This window comes from Camellia sinensis, chromosome 1 (genome assembly GCF_055761805.1).
Source record: "Camellia sinensis isolate YWXY chromosome 1, ASM5576180v1, whole genome shotgun sequence".
In the NCBI taxonomy this organism is placed as follows: Eukaryota; Viridiplantae; Streptophyta; class Magnoliopsida; order Ericales; family Theaceae; genus Camellia; species Camellia sinensis.
This window is the reverse complement of record NC_138961.1, coordinates 228,832,130-228,847,607: the sequence shown is the minus strand read 5'-3', so window position 1 is coordinate 228,847,607 and position 15,478 is coordinate 228,832,130.

Sequence of the window (15,478 nt, the reverse complement as noted above, 5' to 3'; positions counted from 1 at the left end):
TATCCCCACAATTATAATTATAATATTATAGTTCCTAAGCAATTTCATATTTTGGACATTTCAAAATTTTATATAAATTTAACAAGTATATTTTTGCAATTATTGTAATGTTTTTTTTTTTCTAATAAAGTTATTTAGATAATATAGAAAAGTTCATATTTTTAGAGTTATCAATTTCCCACCCATGCTACTTTGAAAAACACATTGAAAATAATTTTTTACACAACACTAGAAATTATAGAAATGATGTGCATGCATAAATTTCGGCATTATATAAAAAATATGAATCTAACGATAAATAAGTTTAAATCACATTGTTTCCGTATGACCATGAATTTTAATAATCTTTATATTATATGAATTTTAATAATCTTTGTATTATATGTTCAGTATATTCCCATAACGACAAATATGTTTGAATGATACACCTTGTGAAATGGGGTTCCACGTCATAAGTCGATGCATAAAACATGGACTACGTCGGCTCTATATCATATATAGAATGATGTAATTAATAATTGTTAAGATTATTAATTGGTCGTCAAACAGTAATGAATTCACTCAAACTTTGATGCATAATTTATTTCATCTTTCTGAAAAATTAGTGGATTATTTCTAAAGGTTGAAAACACGTACCCTAAAAAAATAAAATAAAATAAAAACTAAGAGAAGGTAGTAAATAATAATTATAGAAAACAATGGAATGGGAATTTAAAATGAAAAAAAAAAAAAATCAACTATATGATGTTACACAATTAATTAACTTGCCTTACTAGCTATACTAGTTGGCGCCAAAACCATTCATCTTGCTGGAACATAGTTAGGCTACCTTAATTTGTTCTAGATGATTACAAAGTAATTAGATATAGAGGATAGATACAGAATTAATATTAAGTTACTTACCAAATGTACTCTCATAAAATGTAAAGGGAAATAAAAGGTTGTGTTGAATCTCAAGTGGGTACAACATTTTGACCAAAATTTACTTCTCTGGTTTTTATTTTTTTCTACGCTTTTTATATTAAACCCTTGCTAGTTAAAATATATTTATATTTATATTTATATAATTAACTTAGGTACCACAGCAAAAAAAAAAAAAAAAAAAAACACTGAGGTAAAGTAAATTGGGATGATGAGCTGGAATTATTCTCTGTGCAATGTTATACCATAATTTCTCATCCCATTAGAGTTATATGGTGAGTTTTGCTTGGATAAACATTTCATATTAAATCATGAATCCATACATATCTAGAAGAAAATTTGTATAACATTTGATATTGAATCAAGGAGTGTTTAACCATTTTTCCAGAAATAAAGATTCAATTGCAGCTTTACAAGATGTAGCAATGATTTGCGACACTGAAATTTTGTTACTAAATATTTGATTAACCAAAAAAATATGGTGAAAGAGTAATATTCTTTTTACAGCAATGCTATATAAATCAATGTACTCATAAAAAAAAGTTCAGCAAAATGTCTAGAATTTAAAATGTATAAATCAAATTCATTCTTAACGCAACTCAAATCACGTTGAATTTAAATTCACACCACATTTTTAAACTCTTAAGGACTTTTATGATTTTTTTTTTTTTTTTTTTAAGTACTTTTACATAATTTAACCATACTCATACTTTGGAAATGGAAAAGAACAAATGGAAACAAGATTACAAAACAGAAAAACAGATTCTCCAATTCTTACCTACCAAAAAAACTTTCTTCTCTCTCTCTCTCTCTCTCTCTCACACACACACACACACAAATACATTCCCAGTCACAAAATACTAACATTTTTTTATTTTGGGTTGTTTCAAGGATTTGGCATTCCAATTCCATTGATGTCATCCCAATTCCACAAAGAATGTTCCCAAACAACCTCTTCTTCCTCCTCGTGAAAACTCATGAGCTCTTCATGAGTATACGGGCACCAAATCCACCCTATCATTGGCTCCTCCTCGAAAGCACCCCAAGGACTCTCACTAATCATTTTGAGCACATTGATCTTCTCATCCTCCTCAACTTTATCCTTCGTCACAGGTTGTTGTGTTTGTTCTTCAACCTTAACCCCCAATCCTCCTTTCTCACCATCTTCCTCCAATAAGCCTGCTTTCATCAGCACTTCCCTAATTGTGTTTTCACCCCCACAAACCCCTTCCCCATTCATGCACTCATTCTCAATATTTTTCCCACCTTCCTCTTTAGCTTTATCTTTCTTGCCCTCATAAAAAGAACCCATTTAGAGAGAGAGAGAGAGATTAAAGAAGGGGTGGTGGTGGTTGAAGGCGGTGGAGATGGAGAGTGTGATGTAAGTGTGGATTAGCTTGTATAAATAGAGAGAGTTATAGCATGCGTTAGAGTATGGACTGCTAGCATGCAGGTGTCAACCCCGACCATTTCACTTTTGGGTTTCCCAAACTATGTATGAACCTTTTTTTTTTTTCTTTTTGCCCTTTTCCATTATTTTCTCGGGAAATCTTTACTTATATTTGTAAGAAAATAGTGTAATGTAAAAATGGTTATATCAATTAACAATAAAATCTATATATTATGTAAGGAAAAAGAAATTTTTAGTAAGGAGTATTATTAGAGTTTTAATATCTCACGTTAATTTTCTTAATTTTATTAATTTTAAATAATTAAGAAAATTTTCATTAACTAGTTAATTAGTCTATGATTTGTATGATAATTTCACATCGGAAAAAGAAGGAAAAAGTGAATTATTTTACTTATATAAAGTAAATCTTATACTCTCATTTAAATTGTAGTGTTGTGCATGTTTCAATTTAATATAATTTAAATTTTAAAATAAAATTAAAAAATTTTAATTAATTAATTTTTATGTAAGTTGGTTGGTCTTTTGTCCTACCCGATTAAGCTGAATCATTTTTTATTTGATTGATTCATTGGTTTAACCGCAAGTTTAGCAGTTTTATCAACATATATTGATTAGATTTGTTTGATTCGAAATAAATTAAAGATTGGTATAATTAAAGATCGAACGACTAAGATTGTTTGATTAGAAATAAACTTCTCACCCAAATAATTGTTAATTTTTATTTTATAATCTCACATCATCAGGGGAAAAAAAAATGAGTTGTTTAACTTATATAAAGTGAACCTTAATATTATAGTGTTGTTCATACTTCAATTCTAGCCAGTGTAGATTTTAAAATTAAAATAACATTTAAAAGTTTTAATTAATTAATTTTTGTATAAGTTGGTTGGTCATTTGACCTAATCATTTTTAGTGAGGAGTTTTATGAGAGTTTCAATATCTCATACTAATTTTCTTAATTTTAAACAATTAAGAAAATCTCTATTAGCTAGCTAATTAGTTTATGATTTATTTGATAATCTCACATCGGGAGAAAAAATAAAAAGTGAATTGTTTTACTCATGTAAAGTGAATCTTATACTCCCATTTAATATTGTAATATTGTACATATTTTAATTTAATATAATTTAAATTTTAAAATAAAATTTAAAAGTTTTAATTAATTTATTTTTGTGTAAGTTGGTTGGCCTTTTGACTTAGCCAATTAAGCTGAATCATTTTTTATTTGACTAATTCGTTCGTTTAACCGCGGTTTTAGTAGTTTTATTTTAGCAGTTTTATCAAAATATATTGATTAGATATGCTTAATTCGAAATAAACTAAAGATTGATCTGATTAAAGATTGAACAACTGAGATTGTTTGATTAGAAATAAACTTTCTGTCCAAATAAGTGTTAACTTATATTTTATAATCCTACATCAAGAAAATAAAGAAAAAGCGAGTTATTTTACTTATATAAAGTGAACCTTAATATTATAGTGTTGTGCATGTTTCAATTCAAATTAATTTAAATTTTAAAATTAAAATAATAATTAAAAGTGTTAATTAATTAATTTTTATATAAGTTGCTAAGTCATTTGACCTAATCGATTAGGCTGAAGCATTTTTTATTTGACTAATTAGCCTATTTAACCACGATTTCTCATATTGATTTTCTTAATTTTAAACAATTAATTTTTTTATATATATATTGGCTAGCTTTCATTTAACCATATAAAAAAAATATTATTAGTTTATAATTTATTTTATAATTCTATATTGGGAGAAGAAGAAAAAAGTAAGTTGTTTCACATATATAAAGTAAATCTTATACTCTCATTTAACATTGTAATGTTGTGCATAGCTCAGTTCAAGACAGTTTAAATTTTAATATAAGAAATCTTATACTCATATTAAAGTAAAGTGAATTTTATACTCCAATTTAATATTGTAGTGTCGTGCATGTTTCAATTCAAGACAGTTTAAATTTTAAAATAAAATTTGAAAGTTTTAGACTAAATCATTTAAGGTTTGACTGATTCGCTGGTTTAATCGCGATTTTATGAAAATATATTGGTTAGATTTGTTTGATTCGAAATAAACTAAAGATTTATAAGATTAAAAATTAAACACTGATTGCTTGATTAGAAATAAAATTTTTGCCCAAACAATTGTTAATTTTATTTTACAATCTCACATCTGAAAAAGAAAAAAAAAAAGTGAGTTATTTCCCCTATATAAAATAACCTTATACTCATATTTTATATACTAGTATTGTGCATGTTTCAGTTCAAGACAGTTTAAATTTTAAAATTAAAAAAACATTTAAAAGTTTTAATTAATTAATTTTTGTATAAGTTAGTTGGTCTTTTGACCTAGCCGATTAGGCTGAACGTTTTTAGTTTGACTGATTTGCTAGTTTAACCGCGGTCTTAGAGGTTTTATAAAAAATATTGGTTAGATTAGTTTGATTCGAAATAAACTAAAGATCGACCTAATTAAAGATTAAATTACTGATTTTGTTTGATTTGAAATAAACTTCCCTCCTAAACAATTGTTAAATTTTATTTTACACATTCCCACATCGAGAAAAGAAGAAAAAAGTAAGTTTTCAATTATATAAAGTAAACATATGCTTTCATTTAATATTGTAATATTGTACATATTTCAGTTGAAAATAATTTAAATTTAAAAATAAAATAAAATAAAATTTAAAAGTTTAATTAATTAACTTTTGTGTAATTTGATTGGTCTTTTGACCAACTTAAACGATTTTATCAATATATATATATATATATATATATATGTATATTGTTTTATTTCTAAAATATATGTTAAAGTTTTATGACAAACTTTAATATAGGGTAAACTAAAACTAAAAAATTATAAAATGAAATTTATTTTCATTTTATCATAAATATAATTTTTTTTGTAATTTATTTTATTTTTTTGCATCTTTATCTATTATTTTTATTTTATAACATCTATTTCTTATTGTGAACTTAAAATATATAATTAATGATGCAATAACCACAATATATATATATATATATATATATTCTAATAAAATGTTTAAAATTTAATTAATTCTAAATTATTTTTCTATACTTTTTAAATAAATTTTATGTTATTATTTAATTTTAAAAATATTTTTAATTATTTATCTAGCCTGTGCATGGCACAGACTCATATGCTAGTTACAGGGCCGGCTCTGAGATTTAGGGGGTTCAATGCGACATTTCGAAAATGGGGCCCTCTTATATTAAAAAACAAATAAAAATTCATGGATAAAATGATAAGTTACAACTTTTTTATTTGTTTGTAGCCACAAAAAAATTTATTTGCACATATAATTATTAAAATTATAAATAAAAATTTACTTTCAAATATTAAGATAGGAAGCAATCATTACAAATACTTAAAAAAAATAAAAATCTAATCTTATTACTTTTTTTTGGACCTCATATTCAATTAGACCTATCGTATTTGAGTCTTTTTTTTATATATATATCTGAAATATAAAATTATATTCAAAATCTCTATTTTTAACCTAAATTTTGGGGCCGAGGCACAGGCCTCTCTTTCCTCCCTCAAAGCCGGCCCTGACTAGTTATAATAATTGAAAAGTGGACCATAATTCAATAGCTCCCTCGTATACGTAAGACCATCTCCAACGGTGAACCAAACCCAGCATCAAATTCAAATTTTGATGAAAAACCTACTTTTTCAAGCTCCAACCGTTGCACCAGATTGATATCAAAATGAGATTTCAGCAAAAAAAGTATCAAATTGAGAACGAGACACAGATTTTACCAAATCACTGTTACTAACCGTTGAAAGAGGTACACCGGTCAACCAGTAAAAGATTCAAACAGTTCAGGAAAAAAAGTTCAAACCGTTAAAAAAAAAAAAAAAAAAAAATTGCCTAACCGGTCAACCGGCCGGTTGACCACCCCGGTCGTCCCGAAAAAGTTCAGAAAGTTCAAAAAAAAGTTCAGACAATTCGCAAAAAAAAAAAAAAAAAAAAAAAAAAAAAAAAAATTTGCCTAACCGGTCAACCGGCCGGTCGACCACCCGGTTGTCCCGGGATAGATTTGGTGAAAGGTGAACCGTTGGAGTGAGTGGTATCAATTTAGTGAAATGAGTCATTTTTTACTCAAATTTGATGAAAAATTTGAGTCACCGTTGGAGATGCTCTAATGGTTAACATACGTCTGGTTTAGTTAGAGACTCAAATAGTTAATAATGATAAATACTTTCAAAATAATGTTTTTTGTTTGAGAATTTAACTTTTTTTTAATAGTATAATTATTGCATTTAAAAAAAGTTAATTTTTTAAAATTATTCTTTTGATAGTATATTTTTTAGAAATATCATGTCATAATTGTACTTTTTATATTATTTATTAATTTAAAAGAAGGATAAAATAAAAAATTTATATTATTTTTGTACTTAATTTTTGAAGAGGGACTAATATTTTGTGATAATAAAAAATAAAATAAAAGACTAATATTTTGAGACGGAAAGAGTAAATTAAAATAATTAATAAAATAAAATTTTACGTTTAATTCACAATCATAGCATTTCTTTTTTCACAACAATTAAATAAATTACAAAAAAAATTAATTATGACACTATTTTTTTAGTCAAATTAAAATAATTAAATAATTAAATAATCAATTAAAATATTTTGTTACTAAATGGATCATAATAATTTTTTATTAAATTGTGGTATTACTTGTCAACAATAATATTATTTTATTAATTTTTTTAAAGATAAGAATTATTTAGGGAGAAGAGTGGGTAATTGTGATAAATAAATAGAAAAAAATAAACGCGAAATTATCGGCAATTGGCGGCTCTGGCAGTGCTCCGGTACGTGGCGATTCACCTTGGGGTACGTGGAGATCCCTAGGCATCATAAAATTTTGGAAGTTTCTGTTAAATTTAGGTTGATTTGCATGGGAAAATGAGTGAGAGCATTAATTAGTGCTATCATTAATGATGTGGTAATGGGTCCCATCAGGAGTGATTTGATGTTTTGATCTTGGTGTTGTATTTTTTTTTTTTTTTATTGAATGTCATGTTATTAGTGATCTTTTTAAAACTTCAAAATTAATAGTCTCTATCATTGTTGATTTGCATGAGAGGATAAGAGATGCTGATGAGTCTTTTGAAAAAAAAATTCAAAAATAAAAAAAAATTGATACAAAACTCGATCAATTGTAATAATCACATTTACCTAGACGAGTATTATGTAAAAAAATTTATAATTATTTTTAAATTTCTAGTATTACTTTGAAATAATAATATATTATTCATTCGGATGTAGAATTTTATACGATCTTCGACTTCTTATCTTCTTTTACCCGTACATATTTTTCAATTCTTGTCATTAGATCTTCCATACTTTTTGGAAGAGTCTTTGCAAGAGATTGCCAAAGTGGGCAGTCGTCATCCAAACCGTTCTTAAAAGAAACAGTTGTTAACTCCTGATTATATGTTGGAATTCGGTTGTAAACCTCATAATACCTCTTGGCGTAAGCCTTAAGATTTTCGCCATCGTCAATCTTCAATGCTAATAGAGAATCAACCCTCACAGGTTGCAACCTATTTGTGACAAACCTGACAACAAACATCTCTGTCAGGCCTTCCTAATTCTTAATTGATCCTTTCGATAACTTGAGAAACCAGTCTAATACTATTTCCCCAAACGTTGAAGGGAACACCTTACACAATAGCTGATTGTCCCTACTCCATAACGACATTACATTCAAGTATAAACTAACATGGAAGTTAAGGTTAGACTTACCATCATATATCTGAAACCATGGCATGGTGAATCTCTTGGGTGCTTCGAACTCGTCCAATTTCACCAAGAACGGTGACCTTGGTTGCGCGGTGGACATAACCTCGACATTGTTCCTCTTCCTTTGGAGGTAATCCTGTAAGTCCTCCTTCATCTGTCTAGGGGCTCGGCTATCAACCGACTTCAACTTCTTCGATGTGCTGCTTCCCGTATTAGGATGTGTCCTCTTAGATTTCTCAACATCCACTATCTCGTCGGGGCAAGGGCCCCGTCCGTTAATCTGTCCTCATTTCTAGGCGCTGACATTTACAGCAAGCATCGGTGTTGCTGGTAATGGCAACGCCGGCTGCATTACCTTGCTCTGCATCATAAAGTTCACCACTGTTTGTGTCACGACCTGCTCCCCGTACCCAATGGTTAAATATCGTGATGGCCAGTAACTGAAGTTACCTCCGGCCAATTCTTAAACAAATTTATAAACACGAGCGAAAGTAATATTTAAGTAAGGGTACCAAAATAATCATTAGAGCTTCTATTTTTATTACAAAATGTATTGACCAAAAATGCAGATATTTACATAAAAAAAATCATAAAAGTGTTGTGTGTGTGTCTATTCCGTAACCCCGCATCTAAGACTTTCCAAAAGCTATTTCTGGATTATTGCACTATTTCCTAAAAATTAGTACACAGCTATAAGCACATAGCAGAGTGAGAAATATTATGTTAAGAGTATAAGGGATACAAAATAACCATGGATAGTTATGTAACTAAAATATTTAAGATAACTTAGTCTGAACAAATAATTATTTAAGTAGTAAAACTGAGATTATGTAAATAAATAACTATAACCACGGTAACAGACATAACAGAACAGAGGTCACGTGAGTAATAGTCAGGACAGAGGTACAGATTCAAGAGGTGGCTCGTACAAATTCTAGAGGTGGCTCCCACAACAGTGTAGTACTTATCTTCCGTACAATACTTTGCTCCGCACCAGAAATTAAAGGGTCAATGGATTCATAACAATACAGAGATATGGATACAAGAGGTGGCTTGAATGGATTATAGAGGTGACTCCTACAATAGTGTAGCACTTATCTCCACATAGCACTTTGCTCCGCACAGAACAAAGGTCAATAGATCTATGACAATAGAGGGCCACAAAATGACCAAACAGAAGCCAATAATTATTTAAGTCCCCCAAGGCGTGGGACTTCCGTGGTGGTACTTACAAAACATAATTGTTTATAAGGTTATAGTCAAATATTCTTTAAAATATAAACAAACATATCAATGAGTTTTATTTTAAGCAAATAGGATTCAGAAAATAATTCACGTAATTAGAATATTAATATAATTTATAATACTTTATAAAACATAACTTGTATAAAATAAATATGATAAGTCAAAATATACGTAAAATATATTATGATAACTCAAGATATAATATAACTCACCTTAAAAATAATACCTCACTATTTTTTTCCACTATCAACGACCTCTCGACTTCCTTCATTTTCTTTCTCTTTCCTTCCCTTCATTTTCTCTCCTTTCTGTCCTTTTTTTCCTTTTCTTTCTTTCATTCTTTCTTTTCCTTCTTTACCCAGCTGAATCACCTCCTCCTCATATAGGGAGGTAAAACCATTATCTGGCCAACACGTGGCCAGGCCCATATCATCCCACAGATTTGATAATAAATTCATACATTTATATTTATCTTATATAAATATTTAAGATAATTTTATTTTGATTCAGTTTTAATATAATTATATAAATAAATTAATTCATAATTAAATTACATTTTATCATATATCAACAGAAATTAATTATTTATTTTTACTACCACATCCATTATTATTATTATTATTATTATTATTATTATTATTATTATTATTATTATTATTATTTATCTATTATTATTTATTTATACTTTGACCCTTAAATTTTTAATAATTATATCATTTTACAAAATTACACATAATAATACAAAATCAATCGTATATTTTTCTAACTGTGATTAAATAATATTAGTATAAATTTTACAGAATAATTAAAAATCTGGGTTGTTACAGTTTGTAAGTTCTGTTGGTCAATCTTCACTGTATTTAAAAAGATTTAATTCTGTTGTGTACAAAACAACAACAAGAATAAAAGAAATAGAGAAAAGGAGAGAATATGTTTGATTACAAAAATCAAACTCGAAATAAAAATAAATAAATAAAAAACAAAACAGATTTTATTTTGTTACAAAAACAAAATTAAAATCTGAATAAATAAACAAATAAAAACAACACTGAAAGTAATTAAATAACTTACTTGATTTAATTTCTTCGAATTATTTTTCTGATCAAGTCCAGTGTTTAACACTGTCTCCTTAAGACAGATTCGTCCTCTCCACGGTGCTTTCAGAATTCGGACGTCTATCTCCCAGGATGAAATGATCTACCACAAACAATAGCAGCACTACTAACTGTTTGCCTTACGAACACACTAAGTGTTTACACTCTTTCTTTTGAAAATAAAATGCAGCAAGATGAAGAATAGAAAACAGAAGTGAAATACGAAATTTCTGAATGTAAAATATCAAATGAGGGTGGTCCTATTTATAGATGTGAAGGTGGCTCTTCATTTTGAATTAAACAGGTATGTATCTCTTGGTTTTGAATTGAACAGGTATCATACCTGTTGGGTTTTGAATTCAAACAGATTTGAATTAATTCAAACAGATAGTAAAACGGGAAGGGCCCTGTTTGGGTGTGCATTAATTCCAAAACAGTTTATTTCTGTTTGAAACCGGGAAGGGCCCTGTTTGGGTGTGCACTAATTCCAAAACAGTTTATTTCTGTTTTGAAACCGGGAAGGGCCCTGTTTGGATGAACAAATAATCCAAACCAATTTAATTTGAATTATGGATTTTATTTTAATAAAAAATAAAATTAAATTCAAATGTTTTTGGCCCAAAAAGATTAGAAGCCCAACCCAACCACACACCACGCACCCGCGCCCAAGCCCAGGCCCAGCCCGCCCGACCGACCGGACGGACGGCGGCGGCGGCGCGCGCGCGCGTGTGTGGTGATTTTTGGGTCCAATGGGTCTAGCCCATTTTGCCCATAACCTCTCCCTCTAAAACACTTGGGTACCCCTTGGGGCACACCCCAAGTATCTCACCTTAAGCCTTATAAACCCTTTCAAAACCTCCCACCAAATCAATGTGGGACAAGCCAATTTACAACCTTAAGGAATTTCCACCAAAACTCCATTTCCATGGAGCACACTTTGGCTTCAATTTCCCATTCACTCGATAATGGTTTTGAGCAACCAAATATACCACGTGAATCACAACGCGGCATAGAACGCGTTACCACTTTGACCCGAGTAAAACGACACTCGGGGCCCACCTAAAAAATAGACCGAACTTGAGGAAAAATTAACCATTTCCAACAATCCCCCACATGAATGGAATTTGATGACAACGGAAATGCAACAATATGCAGACTTAACGAAAGAGCATAAGTCGAAAATATCTTGCATCAGGATAGGTAGTTTTCGGCTTTGAACCTTCCCTAGTGATAACCTATCGGACTTACTGGCTAACCAATGGACGCGATGCCTTGAATTGTTCAGCCGTTTGTGTAAGCCAAGACAACAGATTTCACACAAAATATCTTCTAACACATCGTGGTTCTCACTGTTGTGTTCATTTTGGCCTTGAACGCACCTGGTTTTCATAAGTGTTTCTAGAGAATTTAGCCTTTGCATTCTCATAGAACCGGCCCCAGTTCAACACTCATATAGGTGATTCTTATTGTGAGTATCTCTTTATACTCGTCTTGATTTTATGCCTTTAATCAAGATATAAGTAATCATTAAAAGCAAAGCTTATCCTTATACCTCTGCATACAACATATGTTGCAGATATCACTCTCACCATAGGAATGGGTAGGAATTTTAATCCCTTGGTGATTTCTGGCGAGCCATACATAACTTAGTTGTCCCTTTGAACTTAGTTCTTGGGATCTCCAGTCTTATAAGTAGGGTTACCATTATGACGACTCTTATGTAATAGGCTTTAATCCCATCCCCTTCGATGAACTATACACTAGCTCTTTTGTCAAACCTTTTGTTAACGGATCCGCAATATTCTCTTTAGATTTTATTTAATCTATTGAGATTATTCCGTTTGACAACAATTGCCTTACGGTATTATGTCGACGACGAATATGTCGTGACTTACCGTTATACATGTGATTCTGTGCCCTGCCTATTGCAGATTGACTATCACAATGAATGCAAATAGCTGGCACAGGTTTTGGCCACATTGGAATGTCTTCTAAGAAGTGACGAAGCCATTCTGCTTCTTCACCTGCTTTGTCTAAAGCAATGAACTCGGATTCCATTGTGGATCGTGCGATGCAAGTTTGTTTCGTGGACTTCCAAGAAACAGCAGCGCCTCCTAGAGTAAAGACATATCCACTAGTGGATTTTGAATCTTTAGTATCCGATATCCAATTGGCATCACAATAGCCTTCGAGTACTGCTGGATATCGAGTAAAGTTCAAACCATGATCACGAGTAAATCTTAGATATCTAAGAACTCGAATGATCGCTTTCCAATGGTCTTCTCCAGGGTTACTAGTGTACCTACTCAATTTACTTATAGCATAAGCTATATCAGGACGAGTACAATTCATTAGGTACATTAGGCTTCCAATGATTTGGGAGTATTTTAACTGAGACACTGCATCACCTTTATTTTTCGATAAATAAAGACTGATGTCTACAGGTGTTCTAGCTAAATTCAAATCATCCTTGATAAATTTATCAAGAATTTTCTCAATATAATGAGATTGAGATAATGCATATCCGTCAGATGTTTTAGTAATTTTCATTCCTAATATAACATCTGCGACCCCCATATCTTTCATATCAAATCTTTTGTTAAGCATCTGCTTAGTTGATTTGATCATGTTTTGACTGCTTCCAATGATAAGCATGTCATCCACATAAAGACAAACTATGACATATCCTTGGTCAGTGTTTTTAACATAGACGCATTTGTCACATTCGTTTATCTTAAACCCATTAGTAAGCATTGCATGATCAAATTTTTCATGCCATTGCTTAGGTGCTTGTTTTAATCCATAAAGGGATTTTACAAGTCGACAAACTTTCTTTTCTTGCCCTGATACTACAAACCCTTCGGGTTGTTCCATATAGATCTCTTCATTTAGATCACCGTTTAAGAAAGCTGTCTTAACATCCATTTGATGTATTTCTAAATTAAACAACGCTGCTATAGCAATAAGCATGCGAATGGATGTTATTCTTGTCACAGGGGAATATGTGTCAAAATAGTCCAGACCTTCCTTTTGTCTGTAACCTTTAACAACAAGTCTTGCTTTATACTTGTCAATTGAACCATCTGCTTTCATTTTTCTCTTGAATATCCATTTATATCCAAGAGGTTTAGAACCTGGTGGAAGATCCACCAATTCCCAAGTATGATTTTGCATAATGGATTCAATTTCATTATTAACAGCCTCTTTCCACAAAGGTGCTTCAGGACCTGTCATTGCTGCCTTAAAGCTTTGAGGTTCATTTTCTAACAAGTATGTCAGAAAATCTGGACCAAAGGATTTTGATGTTTTCGCTCTTTTACTTCGTCTTGGTTCATCATTAGTTAAATCCTGTTGGTCGAGACTATTACTAGTCTCTTGTGTTTGATTGTCATTAGTCTCTTGACTTTGTGTACAATCATAAGTTCTTTTCTGTGAACTTAATTCCTGTCCTTTCTTGTAAGGAAAGACATGTTCAAAAAACACAGCATTCCTTGACTCTATAATAGTGTTCACATTTATATCAGGTATATCTGATTTATAAGTCAGAAACCGATATGCACTACTATTCTGAGCATAACCAATAATCACACAATCTACTGTTTTTGGTCCAATTTTAGTCTTTTTAGGAACAGGTACTTCAACTTTTGCCAAACACCCCCACACTTTTAAGTATTTGTAGGAAGGTGGTCGACCTTTCCACAATTCATAAGGAATGCTTTTGGTTTTCTTGTGGGGTATTCTATTAAGAACATAATTAGCAGACAATATTGCTTCCCCCCACAAGTTCTGTGGTAAGCCTGAACTTAGTAACATGGCATTCATCATTTCTTTTAGAGTTCTATTCTTCCTTTCAGCAATTCCATTTTGCTGTGGAGAATAAGGGGCTGTAGTTTGGTGAATAATGCCATGTTGTGCACAAAATTCATTTAATGGTGCATCATATTCACCACCCCTATCACTTCTAACCATTTTAATGGTTTTACCAAGTTGATTTTCAACTTCTGTTTTGTAGAGTTTAAACATTTCTAAGGCTTCATCTTTACTTCTAAGTAAATAAACATAACAATATCTTGTGCAATCATCGATAAATGTTATGAAATACTTTTTGCCACCTCTAGTTTGAATAAACTTTAAATCACATACATCAGTGTGAATTAATTCTAGAGGTTCGGTTTTTCTTTCAACCGATTTAAATGGAGCTTTAGTTAGTTTCGCTTCTACACAAATTTCACATTTATGATTAGGATTAATTTCAAACTTTGGTATATAATCTAAACCAATTAATCTACGCAAAGCATCAAAATTCACATGTCCTAATCTACCATGCCATAAATTTGACTCAAGAATATAAACAAAAGATGTGTTATTCTTATTCATAGCAACTTTCGGTACAACTGTCATTACATTTAACTTAAAGAGACCATCACTCATGTATCCCTTACCAACATACATACCACTCTTTGTTAATACAAACTTATCAGACTCAAATACAAGCCTAAAACCATTTTTACTTAACAAAGACCCAGAAACTAAATTCTTCCGGATGTCAGGTACATGTAGTACGTTGTTGAGGGTCAGTTCTTTCCCTGATGTCATCTTCAAGATTACTTTCCCTTGTCCAGCCACAGCAGAAGTAGAAGAATTTCCCATGAAAAGTTGTTCACCATTTGCAGCCTCATTGTAGGTAGTGAACATCTTCTTGTCCGCACAAATGTGACGAGTTGCTCCAGTGTCAACCCACCACTCTTTGGGATTTCCAACCAAGTTAGCCTCAGACACCACAGCAGAAAGGTTGATGTCATTCACTCCGTCAGAGATGTAATCCAATTCTGTTACATTGGCCTGATTGGTGGTCTTCTTACTTGTACTTCCATGATTCTTTTTAGGGCGGCGGCAGTCAGAAGCTCGATGTCCAGTTTTGCCACAATTATAGCATTTTCCTTTGAACTTCTTGCTACTATCGCCTTGTTTAGGACCATCTCCAGTAAACTTCCTCTTTTTGTTATGTGGTTTATGAA